At 32.1% G+C, this 18,639-nt stretch overlaps 1 long non-coding RNA gene across 1 annotated transcript in view; it reads left to right on the top strand.

The window, feature by feature from the left end:
• The first annotated feature begins 8,087 nt into the window (after positions 1-8,087).
• LOC147831863 (uncharacterized) overlaps positions 8,088-18,639 on the top strand; it is a 68,673-nt gene continuing 58,121 nt past the window's right edge. Inside the window, exon 1 of the long non-coding RNA XR_015520027.1 lies at positions 8,088-8,343. This is a non-coding gene — a long non-coding RNA (uncharacterized LOC147831863). The remainder of the gene's footprint in view (positions 8,344-18,639) is intronic.

Here is an 18,639-nt window from a genome sequence, read left to right as displayed (position 1 = left end):
TTTATACAATGGCCATATTTATGCATGTAAACACACAAAAACAACATTAACATAATTCCTAGCCACTGGACTTTTCTGCCAGGGGATTCCAGTGTCATCAAGTGACTGATGTTAAAGTATGTTATAGCACTACCATACAAGAGTTGTTATTGTGGCTTATAGATTGCGAAATTTTGTTTTTATTTTAGCGTTGTTGTTTTTTTAAAGCATGACGGTAAAACATGAACACCATTATGAATGTATTAAAGCATATGTTTGTTTGTTGCAAAAATTTGTGATAATGACAAAAAAATAAAAAACAAACGAATTTATGCATCTGTGCAGCCATGTTACCTTGGGTTGCAAAACCTTGAACTTGCTTACTCAAGTTATGTGGTTTCCAAAACCACTCCTGGGATTCAAGTTCAGTCAACTCAGAATAAGTTAACCTCGGACATAAATTACATTCTCAAGTTCAACAGAATGCTGTCACCTTGTTTTAGATTTTTTTATTCGTTAATATTTTTTATTTATTAATTAATGTATTTTTTGGAACCAAAAGCTGATGTTATTCGCTTACATATCCTTAAACTTATCCAGGGTTGTCACATAACCTGTTTTCTGCAATACCCACCGGTGTAAACGGAATCTACTTATGATCTGATCATTCAAGACACATCTTTTCTGAAATTTCTTTTCAGGGTTTAAGTTCAGTCAATTTAGAGTTTGTAAACCTCAGACTTAAAGGAAATGACATTGTCTAGTTAAACAGAATGTTGTTATCTCAGTTTTAGGAACTTAAAGCTAATGTTATCTAATTACATATCCTTAAGCTTACCCAGGTGTGTTTCACAACCTGCTTTCTGGAATACTCCCCTGATGTAAGCAGAATCTACTTAAGATCTGATCATTCAAGACACATCTTTTCCAAAATCACTCTCCAGGGTTTAAGTTCAGTCAACTCAGAGTATGTTAACCTCAAACCTACAGTAAATGACACTCTTAAGTTCAACAGAATGTCGTTACCTCAGTTTTAGGAACTGAAAGCTGATGTTATTCATTTACATACCACAAACTTATCCAGGTATGTCACACAACTTGCTTTCTGGAATATCTCTCCCCAGTGCAAATAGAATTATATTCTGATCATTCAAGACACATCTTTTCCAAAATCACTCTCCAGGGTTTAAGTTCAGTCAATTCAGAGTATGTTAACCTCAAACCTACAGTAAATGACACTCTTAAGTTCAACAGAATGTCGTTACCTCAGTTTTAGGAACTGAAAGCTGATGTTATTCATTTACATACCACAAACTTATCCAGGTATGTCACACAACTTGATTCTGGAATATCTCTCCCCAGTGCAAATAGAATCTACTTAAGATCTGATCATTCAAAACACATCTTTTCCAAAATCTCTTTCAGCTCTGTGTCAAACGGCTAAACAATTCATGAGCCAAGAACCATTGCTTTTTGCATCAGTAACATCCATAGATCAGCCACAGAAACATCACACTTAATTTGAGCTGAACACATCGTAGAGGATCATCGACGAAGCGATGACGAGTAGCAGAGATTGAACAATAGAGTGGGTGTCACCGTGAGATCCAGATCTGATTTCTGCATGAGAATCGCATGACAGATGAAAGGGGATTGTGGGAGAGAAGGTGCATATAGTGTATAATGCTGGAAACCACAAGGCTTTTGTTTCTGGAGCGTTTGGGTACATCAGATTTTCTCTTCAGGCTCTATTAAATTACATGGAGCTCAAAGTGACTTTGCTTCAGATATTCCATCAGTTCAAAAGGATATTATGCAGGAAGGGGGAGGAAGAGGAAGCACCTTCATGTAATCTCGTCATCCTCTGTAATGACTGGAGATTTAACTCGTATTATTAAAGATGCAGATTATCAGAAACATAACTTGTATTCTGAGTAACTGCAAGCAAAATACAGTAATAATAGTCATTTTTTCAGTAAGTGAATGAATATTGTTCATATTTTTAGAAGCCAATATATGGAAACAAATATCAAAATGATAAACAGTAAAGGGCAGCTCAATGGTTTGCGTTGTTGCCTAGCAGCTGGTTCGAGCCTCGGCTGGGTCGGTTGGCATTTCTGTGTGGAGTTTGCATGTTCTCCCTGTGTTGGCGTGGGTTTCCTCCGGGTGCTCTGGTTTCCCCCACAAGTCCAAAGACAAGTGGTAGGTGAATTGAGTAAGCTAATAATACTGTTATTATACTTATTGTTTATTGTTATTTTTTAATACTACTGATAATAACAATAATAATAATAACAATAATAGTAATAGGCGGTTCAATCCACTGTGGCAACTTCTGATAAATCAAAGACTAAGCCGAAGGAAAACGAATGAATGAAAGATGATGATGATAATAATAATAATAATAATAATAATAATAATAATAATAATAATAATAATAATAATAATATTAATATATGGTTCATTCCGCTGTGGCGACATCTGATATATCATCTACTAAGCCGAAGGAAAAAGAATGATGATAATAATATTAATAATAATAATAATAATAAAAATAATAATAATAATAATAACAGTTTTTATTATTATCTGTATTATTAATAATAATAATAATAATAATAATAATAATAATAATAATAATAATTATAACAGTAATAGGTAGTTCATTCCGCTGTGGCGGCGTCTGATAAATCAGAGATTAAGTCTAAGGAAAAAGAATGATAATAATAATAATAATAATAATAATAATAGGGACTAAGCCAAAAAATGAATGAATGATTTATTATCTGTATTATTATTATTATTAATAATAATAATGGTATTAGGCAGTTCATTCCGCGGTGGCGACAATAATAATAAAAGGGACTAAGCCGAAAAGAAAATGAATGAATGAATGAATGATAATAATAATAATAGTAATAAATGAATAATTTTTTATTTATTTGTCAAAATGTTTTTTTTTTTTAATTATTAAAAATTGTTTAGAAGTGTGTAAAATAATTTCCTATTATGAACATGAATTGATCTTTATCTTCTTGTTAGACGCTCTCTCTTTGACACAACTTTACAAAGCACTGTTTTCATTCAAAACTCTTCTTTTTCTTTTTTTTCTTTTAACTAACGGCCCCCAGGCTGCGACACATGGAGAGAGCAGGTAGATTCTGACAAATGCGGTACCTTTTCATCTCTCCAGTGGACTTTCTTTATCACTTTATTTGTATCCGAAGCACTCTGATCTCATTTATTCATTTCTCCTCTCTTAAATCCATTCCACACCAGGCTTCTGTTGTTCCTCCTCCTGCCCCTCAGGATTTACTCTGGATCTAATGACACTTCCAGGTCCTCAATCACTGGCGCCATTCAATGCTTTAAACCCCCTTTTTTTATATTTCGGGGCGTCCGGAGAGCTGAATGTGGCTTACAGTGCGACCCAATTCCTGCAGGAATGATTGCATCAGTCGCCGGGTCCAATGTTCTTAGGACAGATTTCTTTTGAAACGTCGCCTCTGCCTGTCAGATTCTTTCTCTCTTTTTTCTGATCCACTTTTCCATTCGTCAACTCCTGTCGTTTTTCCTTTTCAAGCTCCGTCTTGAAGTGTGTGTGTGCGTGCGTGTGTGCGTGTGTGTGTGTGTTTACGGCTTGAGTGAATGCAGAAAACTTATATTATATTTTAGCTCCTATATCTTTTTTGGGGGCTATTTATATTTGCAAGATAACTATAATGCAATTAAATATTTCTTATTACTGTGATGAAGCTATGTTTAGTTATGAAGTAAATCTTAAAGTATTTAAATGTCTTAACAGTGTTTTGGGACTGCTTTATTGGTTGCATTAATAAAATAGGTATTTTATAATAAGAATAAACTTTCAGCTTATCATTTTCTTATTCCCCAATATTCATGTAATTTATTATTTACCTACCCCACTATTAATTATTTATGCATGTATTATTTATACATTAATTTATGCAGAAATGTGTGGATTTTTATATAAATTTATTTATTTGCATATTTATTTATTAATTATTGTATATTTATTTTATTAAGTTATTTTATTCATGGAGGGACTTATGAATTTATTTATTCATTTTTTTACTATTTGCGTATTAATTGATTTATTTATATTTTTTGCAGGTTCCTCTATAAAATAATAATTGTTTATAAAATAAATGATTATAAACCAATATAATATAAAATTATATATTTATTAATTATAAAATAAATATTGGTGTTTTATAAAATAAATAATTATAAACTGAAATTACATTAAATAAATAATGAAATTAATTAAAATAATATTTTTAAAATGTAAAATTAATATTTAAACGAGGAAATAGATTATTCATGTCCTTTAATCTTTTTTCATAAATAAATAATGGTGTTTTATGAAAGAAATTAAACTGAAATTATATTTAAAAAATAATTAAATTAAATAATATTGATTTAGTTAAAAAGTATATTATCATACGCATACTTTGTTTTTTAAGGAATAATAATAATAATAATAATAATAATAATAATAATAATAACGTTGAACAATGTAAAATAATTGTGTTTATTTATGTTTTTTGTTTATTTGTTTATTTAAAATAACATTAATATGTTTTCAATCATGTAAAAAAACACATATAAATAAAAATATATAGAATAAATAAATAAATAAATTATTTTTGTGTTTTTTATTTCTAAAATAAATAATGGTGATTTACAAATAGATTATAAACTGAAATTATATTGAATAAATGTATGTTTGTATTTGTTTATTTAGTTATTTATTTGTTTATTTATTTTAATTATGATTATTTATTTTAAACATTGATTTTTATTGCCACATTAAGAAAAAATATGAATATTTATTTTAACAATATTCGTAGTGCAAAAAAGTCCTTTAAAAAACAAAACAATGCTCAATTGAAGTATTTCCACACTGCCTTCCATTTAGTTTGATTCCTTTTCACATGTATAACATTCATTCATTCATTAATTTTCCTTCAGCTTGGTCCCTTATTTAACAGGGGCACCACAGCGGTATGAACCACAATTAAATTTAGCTATTCACTATACGTATTACAGCATAGGTTTTACGCAGCAAATGTCCTTCCAGGTGCAACACAGTACTGGAAAACACTCATATACACACAAACATACACTACGGCTAACTTTGTTTACCCAATCCACATATAGCGCATGTCTTTGGACTGTAGGGGAAGCCAGAGAACCCAGAGAAAACCCAAAAGAACACAGTGAGAACATGCAAACTCCACACAGAAATGCCAACTGGCTCAACCGGGACTTGTAACAGTGACCTTGCTGTGAGGCGACAGTGCTAACCACTGAGATACCGTGCCGCCCCATCTTGTAAAACATAAAATATCTATCTATAAAAGCAGTTGTATTTATAATCCCAAACATAATCAAAGAATGTTTGTATTAATTTGTTTGCTGTACTTTTTATAGTGTAGTTGGATTAATTGTGCCCTGGACATGTTTTTGTGAGATTTCCCCAGTTATTCCTTCAAATACATTATTAACCTGGATAACTCCCAATGTAATCTGTGTATTCAGTCTTAATGATTTTCATAGATTCCAGGAAATTAAAACACGCCTGCCTTGTTTTATTGATATGCTCTCAGATACGTTTACTCATTTCTCCTGAGATTGTTCTCCGCAAGACAGATTAGCATTGTGAAACATTATTACGCCATTTGTTTTGTCGTGGTTTAGTGATCTAAATCAAAAAAAAAAAAGGAGTGAAAAACATTTCAGCTGCTGTACCTATGCATAATAAGCAGTTTTTCACTGTACAGCCCAAATCATGCTCAATTATAGACATTGCTGAAAATTTGTTTTAACAGGCGGAATTAATACCAGTCTGAGCATTTCTTCCTTTATAGCATTTTTCTGCTGGAATTGATACAGTGGACAGGGAATGTGAAAAGCATGGAAACGTGAAATGTGAGTGTGTGAACGTGAAAATCTTGCCATCCTTTTAATGAAAATTTGTAAATATTCAACATTATATGTTTTTATTTCATTGTCATTTTTCTGGGGTTTTCTTCTCAAATCCCTCCTAATGGCAAAGACTAGACATATAGTCTATATATATATATATATATATATATATATATATATATATATATATATATATATATATATATATATATATATATATATATATACACACACACATACATACATACATATCAGACAAAAGTCTTGTCACCTATCCAAGTTTAAGGAACAGCAAATAATACGATAACTTGACTTCTAGTTGATCATTTGGTATCAGAAGGGGCTTATTTGAAAGGCAAAGGCCTCTAGATTACGCTTAATTTACAAAAAAAAAAAAAAAATACAAATTAAAAAAAAAAAAAATATATATATATATATATATATATATATATATATATATATATATATATATATATATATATATATATATATATATATATATATATATATATGATTATGCCTTGATTTTTAATTATTTAATTCGAACAGTAAGGTCTGACTTTGCTTAGACAAAAGTCTCTTCACTTAACAGAAAAAAATGTACAGTATAGTATATAAAGTCATGGTGCAGTGTAAAAAGAATGAATATTGTGCATGAGTCCCATGAGCTTGGAGGACTGCATCCATACATATCTGCAATGACTCAAATAACTTATTAATAAAGTCATCTGGAATGGCAAAGAAAGCGTTCTTGCAGAACTCCCAGAGCTCATCGAGATTCTTTAGATTCATCTTCAATGCCTCCTCTTTCATCTTACCCCAGACTTGATGAATAATGTTTATATCTGGTGACTGGGCTGGTCAATCCTGGAGCACGCCCCATACTGAATGTAACCCCAAACCATGACTTTTCCTTGACCAAACTTGACTGATCTTGGTCTATGCATGTTCTAATAGATCTTCTGCAGTATTTGTGATGATTGGGATGCAGTTCAACAGATGATTCATTGGAAAAATATACATTCTGCCACTTTCAAATGATCAACTGGAAGTCACATAAGTATTTGTTTCTCTTACAACTGGGATAGACGACAAGACTTTTGTCAGGTTATATATATAGGGCTATTATTTATATATGTAAATAAATGAACGTTTACAGATATCCAATGTGATCTTTTAATGACTCAAGCTCTCCCTCTTTCTCTGTGATTTTCTCCACAAATCCTCCCTAACACCATAAATCATGATATTTGTATATATATATTGCTGTTTTTTTTTGCAATATTTTTTATTTATAACAATAATCATAATAAAATTAGCATAGGTTCTTAAATAATAGTTTAAATTAAAATAAATTAAATCAATAAGTATACTTTGATTCTCTTCTTTGTCATGTGGTATTATTATTGTTGTATTGTTGTAATAAAATCATTAACTATTTCAACACTTTAAAAATAAAAAACTGCTTTCAGAAATAAATGTTTTCATAATTGTAATGCAAATAAACTAATTTACATGTCAAAATATTGTTTAGTAGTAAAGTACATCATATTATGTTATGTGCATCTATTTTATTGTTGTATTTTTTATTGTATTACAGTTGTTTATATATTATGGTCATAATATACTTATTTGCATACGAGTTAATTTGCAAAACACACACACACACACACACACACACACACACACATATATATATATACATACATACATACATACATACATATATATATATATATATATATATATATATATATATATATATATATATATATATATATATATATCAGTAGAGAGAGAGAGAGGGAGATGGAATGTAAAATGTGAGTGTGTATGAATCACTTCAAAAAGAATGTTGTCATCCTTTTAATGAACGTTTACAGATATCCAGTGTGATCTTTTTATGACTCAAGCTCTCCCTCTTTCTCTGTGATTTTCTCCACAAATCCTTCCTAACACCATAAATCATGAAATCTTCGTCACAGTAACCCATTCTTGTAATGTGGCCCTGCCAAAAAAAAAAAATTGTCTGTCATTTCTGTGGTTAAATTCAATGGTGTCCACTTGAACATGCATGGACAGGGACTCAATGGGACGGGGCCGTCATTCATCACCTCAGCGCAGTATGTGTGTGTGTGCGTGTGTCTCTTATAGACGCAGAGGGGAAGATGATGGGAGCGGGACGTGAGCGGCAAAGCAATCGAGCGTTTAAGCCCCCCATCAGACGGCGTGAGATTAGGATTTCTTTTTTTCTCTCTCTCTCTCCCTCCTCTTCTCTTTTTCACAGAGGGAAAAAGAACACAAGCGTTTGCTGTTTCGCTTTCCTGAGCCTAAAACCTCCCCGCCGAGCTCCAATAGCGCCAATTTCAGGGTGGCAGTATAGGGCAGGACGCTGGATAAAGCAGAGAGCAGGTCAGGTCAGACACTTGTAAATCCAACACTGCCTGTTTGTCTTCCTCTTCCTCATCATTTAAGACACACAACAAGGACTGAGATTTACGGCGGATGGATGATGAGCCGCTCGCTGTCAGAAGAGCTTTACTGTATCGCTTCATCTCGCTTAAAGTCAGTTTAGGACAGGTGTGGCTTACTCAACTTTGCCGATATTTATGCTGGGTTCACAATAAACGTGGAATTAAGCATTTGCATGAGTAAATTACATACAAAGTTCATGCAAATTGGATGGATTCTGTAATCTATAAAGCCACTTATTTAAATACTGTTACATCAATATTTATATTTTGTACAACCCCAAATCAGAAAATGTTGGGACAATATGGAAAACGCTAATTAATGAAAAAAAAATAGTGATTTTCTAATTTACTTTGGCTTGTTTTTCATTGCAGACAATATGAACACAAATATATTTCAAAGTTTTGTCTGGTCAATTTCATTTCATTTATAAATATACATCCTTTCCTGTCATTCAGACCTGCAACACATTCCAAAAAAGTTGGGACAGGAGCAGTTTAGGGCTAGTAATTAGGTAAATTGATTAAATAAGGTGATGTCAACAGATGATTGTAATTATGCTTTGGTACAAAAGCAGCATCAAGAAAGGTCTAGTTCTTTAGGAGCAAAGATACTGAGGATCACCAACAAATACATGAGAAAGAGATTGGAATGTTTAAAAACAATGTTCCTCAGAGAAGAATGGGAAGACATTTGGATATTTCACATTTAACAGTGCATAACATCATTAACAATTTCAAAGAATCTGGAGTAATTTTAGTGCCTAAAGGACAAGGGCACAAGCCTATGTGAAACTACCGTGATCTCTGATCACTCAGGCAAAATCCTCGAGAATTCTTATTCATCTATAAGTGATATCACCACATGGTTTCAGGACATGGGCTCAAGTACCACAATATGTAGTTACATCCACAAATGTCAGTTAAAACTGTACTGTACCAAAAGGAAGCCCTATGTTAACTGTGTCCAGAAGCACCGTCAACTTCTCTGGGCTCATACAGAGGAAATGTGCTGTCAGATAAATCAGTATTTCAGGCATTCTTTTGGGAGAAATGGATGCCTTGTGTTCTGGTTTAAAGAAGAAAATTATCATCCAGACAAGCAACAAGTTCAAAACCAGTTTGCCAACATATTTGATTTGCAAAATGCACCAACGAAGACCCTGCACTGTTTGGAGGAAAAATAGGATAAAATTACACCAGAAACACTTCATCACTTGGTGTCTTCAGTCCCTAAATGTCTTTTAAGTGTTGTCCCTTTATCAATCCAGGGTTGCCACAGCGGAATGAATTGGCAACTTATCCAGCATATGTTTTACGCAGCGGATGCTCTTCCAGCTGCAACCCATCTCTGGGAAAGAAGTCAAATTTGTGAATTGTTGTTTTTTTTTTTTTTTTTTTTGCATTTCTGATTTGGGGTTGCATATGTAGTTAAAACAGTCCACATTGCGCATTTTGCACACAAACCATCTAGATATCTACATACTGTACAAACATAATCGTATTGTTTATTTTTTACACTTCTTTACAACGAAAAATTCCATTTGTGTTGGAGCACACGGCATATAAGATCATTCTGATTCTGAATAATCATGACTGACGCAAATTACTGAACTCTAGCAAAAAATAATTTAAAAAAATAAAATTGTATGAGGGGAAAAACATCCTGTGAGTAAACTAGAGGAAGTGATGCGGCGCTCTGTGTTTTGTATAAACCCAAACTATAAACTATATAAATATAAACTATTGTGCATGTTAATATCAGAATTGCTGTTTGGCCTTTACAGCTTGCGCTTTGGTTAATCAGGCAGCTATAAACTAATCATCTATTTGTGTTTGGAACTTTGTGTGACCATATACCAATTTGTAAACTACATAAGAGAGAAGCTTTTACATTTTCAGTTTCAAAATTAGTGTTTTATTAATCTTTGGTTTTTTTGTAACTATTTAAAGTTTTTTGTAATTTCTTAATTAGATTCCAGTTTAATATTTGATAATAATATTATATTTTTCAGTTTTCAATCCCTAAACCTGTTAACCAGTATTCAACTGTCTCCTATCAATAAAAGAGTTGACTGAGAAAACCAGATAGGAGCAGAAACATGAGACGAATTAATAATGATAAAGAAAGTCAGAGCAGAATTTATTAATTAATCTTAGTAACATATAATTCAATGCTCAGACTTTGTCTGACCTGGAAAAATCCAACAAGTGTTATTTTACCACAAGCAACAACAATGGAAAATAACTGCTTCACAACATTGTCCAGAGACAATTCAGACATTGAAATTGAGACATTGTCTTATCTCCTACTCAAGAAAACAAGTGTTGCTTGAATCCAAAGTCATAAGATTAAAACGATATGGACAAATGAAATAATAATGAAGCAATAATTAGAGAAAATTCATAATAATAAATAAAATATAAAAACACAAAAAATGATCATATGATTAAATAAAATAATATAATGAAAGGGAAAAAAATAAACAAAAATAAATAAAAAACACAAATAAATGGTTACTTTCTTGAAACAACACACATAAGTTTGCTACAAGGTTTCTCAGATCCCTAGTTAGATTATTTAGTGGTTAGAGAGAGTGCTGTAATTGTTATTTATTTATTTATTTATTTATTTATTTATCCCTTTAACAATTTGTTTGATTTTTACACAATCTGCCTTTTCTCCTAAGTTTGCTGCGTAAGTTTTCATTTTGTGAGATGAATTCAGCTCATTGTTAAACTTGTTTGCGTTCTATCCATCTCAATGAAGAATTTTGCCCCATTTGTTTCAATTTGAGGACGCGCTGAAAAATTAAGCCTCGGTGAGCAATCAGAAATGCAGTTTTTGCGTCTGCTCGCTTTCATTTTTCCTCTAATGTAGCTGATGTAATGGATGTCAGAGTCTACATAATTTATTCAGCTTGCTCAGAGGAGAACAAGCAAAATGGGACACTTTGCCAAAAAAAAAAAACAAAGACAATGAGAAGAAAGTGCTGTAACCTAGCCCTGTTTCCCCATTCATAATATTTGTTTAGACATTTTTCTGCTGGTAATAATCCTCTAATCAATCATCATTCTCATAATATCCATGTTTTCCCCTTTATCAGCTAAAAACTGAAGGCAGCTAATGTAATGGGCTCTGATATCTGTTATTCGTCATTATGATTCAGACTTCTGCATGGTTCCAATGCTGCTGAGTAAAAGTACTACTTTAGATGTTGTTTTCTTTTTAAAACATTGTAGCTTTTGGAGTAATTAGATAAGTAGATTTTTTTTTTTCAGTAAGTGTTGGCATTGTGTGACCAAACGTGTATACTACTTATCAAAAGTTTGGGAGTGATTACATTTTTTTTTTAATCCTTTAAAAATTATTTATTTAATAAAAAAATATTTATTGGTAACACTTAATAATACCTACACATCATAAATCATGTATTAAGCATTAGCAATTAGTTAATTCATTATTAGTTAATCATTAACTCTACACAGTTGCAGAGTCAGAGGGGTGTCTGGGGTGCACTGGACACCCCTGACATCCGATTGGCCACCCTGGGTGCCACCACAAAATTTTATCTGCTGCTGGCAGTTCCGAATGCTGATTGACATCTCATTTGTCTAGTTTTTGAATTTTGCCAGTAACACTCAAGCTATTTTCAAATCAATGACGAAGACACGAGCATAGTTTCAAGTAAAACAAAATGTTTTGGGCAGTAGTGCGCTACAAGTAGTGACGCTGCTAGCTTAACTACATTTCTCAGTAGCATAATGGTAGTGTTGTTGCTACGTTCTAAATCAAATAGCTTTTATTTTAAGCAAATGAAAGTAAATCCATATGATGGTGAGAATGAAGATTTTTTTCTTCTTCTTGTTTTAAGGGGGTCGACAACAAACTTTTTGGTATGTTACTGCCACCTCTCGCTGTGGTCGGTGAAATAGCCAACCAATTAGGCTACAGTAATTTGCTTGATGGAAAGATGACTTGGGGAGAAGAGTTCATTCTTAAGCAGGATTCCTCTTGACAATACCTGGAGAAGTACATGTTAAGATACAATAATGTTAATTCTGATACATTTCATGTATGTTAGTTATTATATTTAATTTACGATGTTTAAATATTTTGCTAAAATGGAGAAGTAATGTTAGGCTAGCTGTTTGTGAGTTAAATGTATTTATAACGAAAAAAGCCTCATTTACTTTCTGATTTTAATGTGCAGGTATAATAATGGATAAATGTGTTTCTAACTGGATCAGACTTAACCAGACTTTTATGTTTTTGCACAGGGTAAATTATCTATTAAAAAGGGCGAGATATCAGACTTCTTTATAAAGAAGCACAAACAATGTGCAAAACCAGGTCTGTTTGATGTCTACTTTGTGTTATTGCTGTATTTTTTGTTTGGTGTTGCGTAATGCTAATGTTTTTCTAAATAAATTCAGCATTGTTTTTACAAATAAAACTTTTGAATTCCTTAATTTATTATTTATTATTTGAGTACAGTGTGTGTGTGTGGACCTCCTGAATTAGCAGTGGCCACGCCATGTAAAAAATTGTAGCTCCGCCACTGACTCAATAATAGAGGTTAGAAAGCGGTTTATAACCGAGGCTACAAATGCTGTATTCTTGACTTGTAAGCACATATATAATGTGCTTATTAATTGTATTTACTAGTGCTGTCAAAATTAGTGCGTTAATGCATGCGATTAATTTGAAATACTTAACACGTAAAAAAAAATTAACACAATTAACACTTTTTTTTTTGATTTCCTGTTGTGGCCGACGTGTGTTTAACAATAAAAGAAATATGGATAAGACCAAGGAAATACTTTTTTGAGGCAAGTTTCAGTATAAAACAATTAATGGCGCATCACCAGGCTCTCCAGTGTTTCCTCCAGAGTTTCATATAATTTCGTATGTTTCATTTTTACTTTCGACTTTTGCTTTAATGGAATTCGATACCGCATGGCGAACGGAAAGAAAAACCTCCGCATTTCGTGACTCTGTGGTCCTTTAAGGTAATTAAAAATCGCTGCTTACATGGTAGACTCCTAATAAGAGCATTGTCTTAATCATATTAAAATCAGAGTATTGGGGTCCATGTACATACTCAGAAAGTGCCAGATGAAGTTGCGAGCTGTCAGACAGCGCATTCCTCTGCCTTTCAGCTTGAGCCCTCCAACACGTTGTGTGTGTGTGTGCCTGCCTGCCTGCCTGTCTGTCTGCCTGTCTGTCTGCCTGTCTGTCTGTGTCTTTGTTTGTGCGCGTGCGCAATTAAAAACAAAATCAGGCACCGAAATGCATATGCTGATTCAGTGATCCTGCTTGTGATAAGTTTATTAATCATTTACTTATGCATTCTGATAAATCTTTCAAAACCAGCAACTATTCTTAATTAACTGATTTGTAAATAATGAAATCCTTAATTTAGTAATGAAAAATGAATTATTATTAAAGTATGAAAACACAATTACTAAGCACATTTATAATTTATTAATTTATAAGTCAATAATAGAGCATTTATCTAGTTATAAACTGCTTACTAATGTTTATTAATGTAGAGTTAATGCTTAATAAATAACAAACTAACCATATGCTAATGCTTAACAAATGATTCATAGTGTGTAGTTATTAAAGTGTTACCAAAAACATTTCTGAATAACAGGAATGCCAAAATGAAACAGAAAATTGAATAAAACAACAACAATATAATAATTTAACAATATATTATGATACAACATTTCAGTGTTATGTTAGCAATGTTTAAATTATACGGTAATTTTATTTAAGATGAAGTTGCCAAAATTTAGTTTTTATTTGATACAGTTTCATTTGTGTATCTTCAAATAAATACAAAGGAATAAAGCCATTTATTTTCTTTTTGTCCTGTTTAGAACATAACTGATGCTTTAATTGTCATTTATAAGGGATTTACAAAGCATAAATAGCTATAACTTATTCTGAATGCTCTTAAAATAGCTCCAATTATTCTTAGTAACTTGTTTGTAAATAATGCGATAGGTAATTAAGTAATGAAAAAAATATTCATTAACAAAATATGAAAATACAATTATTATGCACATTGTACATGTGCTTATAAGTCAAGAATAGAGCATTTGCAGCTGTATTTTTAAAGAACTTACTGTAGCATCTATTAATGAAGAGTTAATACTTAATAAATAATGAGTTCACTATTTTTCTAATGCTTAATAAATGATTCATAGTGTGTAGTTATTATAAAGTGTTTTTTTAATGTAAATATTATTACAATTAAAAATACATATTTTCTTATTGAATGTAGTTTGAAAGGTCAATTATTTTAGTAATTTAAAGATTATTTTTTTAACATCAGGCTCAAGCCTTTAGTGTCACATGATCTTTCAGAAATCATGACATGATGACCTCAGTAATTTAATAATGTATTATTATATAATACGTTCAGTTAGATCAATAAATAAATAAATAAATAAATAAATAAATAAATAAATAAATAAATAAAGCATTCATATAATTTCAACAAGAGTGCAGTAACTGATCCCAGACTTTTGGCTGTTGTGTGTCTGTGTGTTAATGTGTGGGTTTGACTGATGCTGTTTTGATTGGCATGTGATTTTTCTGTCATGAATGTATCCTGTAATGATGGTTTGTTGGGTCCTCTTGACCCCGGTTGGACCCTGACCTCACTGAACTTCTGCTCAAGGACAAAACACTTCAACATCAATCAGTGAAGGGAAAACTGGTGCTTTATGACAAACCTTAGAAGCAAACACATTTCTCAAGCCCTGGAATTTGTGGTTTAATGCTTAACAAAGAAACTTTTCATATAAATAGTATTTTATGTATAATTTTAGTTGTGTATACAAATACTCAAAATTTGTTCAGTAATTTGTAGGTCTCATGCCGTTTATAAAACATTTTATTACTATAGTATTTATTTATTTTAGTTTTATTTAGTATTTTATTGATTTTTGTATTGTTTATATAATACTTCTACTACTACTACTATTATTACTACTACTGCTAATAGTAGTAATAATAATAATAATAATAATAATAATAATAGCACAGCTTACAATAGGCAACTGAAAATATGGTAGAATTTTATTGTATTATTTTATTTGAATACTACTACAACTACTATTACTAATGATGATGATCATAATAATAGCACAACTAACAATAGGCAACCGTATTATAGTAGTATTTTATTGTATTATTTTATTGAAATACTACTACTGTACAAACACGACTACTAATGATGATGATCATAATAATAGCACACGTTACAATAGGCAACTGTAGTAGTATATTATTGTATTATTTTATTTGCATACTACTACTAATACTACTACTACTAATAATAATAATAATAATTATAGTAATAATAATAATTATTATGCAGACGCAGTGGTCCAGTAGTGCTGTCGCCTCACAGCAAGAAGGTCACTGGTTCGAGCCTTGGCTGGGTCAGTTGGTGTTTTTTTTGTGGAGTCTTCATATTCTCCTTGCATTCGCGTGGGTTTCCTCCTGGGTTTCGTGCTGGATAAGTTGGCTGTTCATTCTGCTGTTGCGACCCCGGATTAATAAAGGGACTAACCTGAAAAGAAAATAAATAAATGAATGAATGATAATAATAGCACAACTTACAATAGGCAACTGTAAACATAGTAATATTTTATTGTTTTATTTTATTTGAAAACTACTACTACTACTACTACTACTACTACTACTAATGATGATGATAATGATCATAATAATAGCACAACTTACAATAGACATCCGTATTATAGTAGTATTTTATTGTATTATTTTATATGAATACTACTACAACTACGACTACTAATGATGATGATCATAATAATAGCACACGTTACAATAGGCAACTGTAAATATAGTATTATTTTATTTGAATACCAATACAGCTACTACTTCTACTACTACTAATAATAATATTTATAATAATAATATTAATAATAATAATAATTATTATTATTATTATTATTATTATTATTTTAGCTTATTTTATTTTCTTTAAACCTTTCTGTGACTTTATATTATTTTAATTTATGATTTATTTTTAAGGCATACCACTTAAGACAGCTTCTATACAGTACAGTATGTCTTATGCATATGTATTCACTTTATTTATATCCTTTTAAAAATAGATTTGGTCTTCAGCATGTAAACTCTGGTCACCTTTTATACTTCCGATTTCAAACTTTTCTCTGGGTTTATTATTTGCTTTAGCCTCTCGCTGACCTTAAGAAATGGCGATAATAATGTATAACCACCGGTGCTAATGATAAACAAGGCAAATCCTCGGCTTATGAGGTGCTATGAAATGTTAATATTGAACAAGACAAATCCATTTCATCTAGCCGAAGAAAAATAAACAGATGGCGGTTTCAAAGGTCAATTACGCTGTTGATTTTCTCCGTTTCAATTTTGCGTTTAGATTGAGTCAATAGACTCTATATCGACAGCGAATGCGGGTCGTCTCTCAATCCGAAGATTGCAAAAACAAGGATAAAATGCCTTCCTGTTTGCCTGCAGTACACATCTGATTTCCATTGACATGACAGGGTCTCAGTGTGGCCACGCAAAACGTTTATGCTTCTTTATTAGAATTATATATCTGTTTTTATGCACCTATGTCTCAGATATTTACATTATGCAGGACACGGGGGGTTAGCAAAGTGTCCACAATTTAAAAACAATAAAAAGCGGAGCAGATCCCTCTTTATGGGAGCAGTTTGACAAAGTGACCGGAGGCAAAAGATGATTTTATGGACTGAGTGTGGAGGGCACCAGTTCTACCTCTGTCAGCCGGGCCTTTTAGGACTGTTTTTATGGATTGTACTTTAACACAGCCTCATGGTAAATGCTGTCATCTTCAACTGGAAGTGTCACAGGGTTTGATGAATCTTTCTGGAATCGGGACACTTGGAGTTTGATGGGATGTGCTGTGTCTCGTGTGTAGGAAGACCTTTGACCGCATGGATGAATGGTGGGACTCTGACACATCCCCTATTAGATAACAAGAGACTGTCTGACTGACATTTACAGTTCCATATTGTAGAATGTGTTATTATAATAATAATAATAATAATAATAACAATAATAATCATTATTAATATTATTATTATTTGTTATTATTATTATTATTATTATTATTATTATTATTATTATTATTATTTGTTATTATTACTATTATTATTATTAGTAGTAGTAGTAGTAGTTGTAGCAGTAGTAGTGGTATTATTATTATTATTGTTATTATTATTATTATTATTATTATTATTATTATTATTATTATTATTATTATTATTATTATTATTTTCCATAATTTTTTTATTGTTTATATAGCAAATTAATAATTTGGCAACTGGGGTGGTGGTTCCCATTTTTAAGAAGGGGGACAGGGGGGTGTGCTCCAACTATAGGGGGATCACAGTCCTCAGCCTCCCTGGCAAAGTCTATGCCAGGGTACTGGAGAGGAGGATCAGGCAGAAATGTTGAAACTAGGATCCAGTAGGAACAATGCGGTTTTTGCCTAGGCCATAGTTTAGTGGACCAGCTCTATTCCCTCACAAGGGTGCTCGAGGGTTCAAGGGAGTATGCCCAACCAGTCCACATGTGTTTTGTGGACTTGGAGAAGGCATTTGACCGTGTCTCTTATGGCATTCTGTGGAGGGTGCTCTGGAAGTATGAGGTCAGAGATGTTCTGTTAAGGGCCGTCTCGTCCCTCTAAGAACAGAGTAGGAGCACATTGCCGACAACAAGTCAGACTTGTTTCCAGTGCATGTTGGACTACGGCAGGCCGGCTGCGCTGTGTCACCTATTCTGTCCATAAAAATTATTTGGCCTGATGGGGGTCCGGTTCGGGAATGAAAATGAATTAATGAATGAAATATATTTCTTTAAAAAATATTCCTTTACAATTGTACTCTCTCATCCTGGTGTTGTTCCCATTGGTGCAGGGTCCGCTCTTCGGCAAAGTTTTCTCTATTTGGTCCTGTCCAGGAAATCTTCTGACGATGTGTTGACGATCTTAAAGTCTTCCTTAATTCTGTCCATTTGTCGTTTCTTCGGTCTACTGCCTGACGGGCGTCCATCTCGGGCAATCCTCGTGGTTACTATTGCTAAAGAGTTCTCATCACTCCGATTCATGTGTTTGTACCACCTTAGGCTCGATTCGAGTATCTTCTTCTTGATGGGAGCTACTTCCATGTCGTTGTTCAT

Source organism: Danio rerio, chromosome 21, assembly GCF_052040795.2.
Source record: "Danio rerio strain M-AB ecotype USA chromosome 21, GRCz13ab, whole genome shotgun sequence".
In the NCBI taxonomy this organism is placed as follows: domain Eukaryota; kingdom Metazoa; phylum Chordata; class Actinopteri; order Cypriniformes; family Danionidae; genus Danio; species Danio rerio.
Note: the sequence above shows the minus strand (reverse complement) of the source record. Positions and strands in the feature narration are given on the sequence as shown.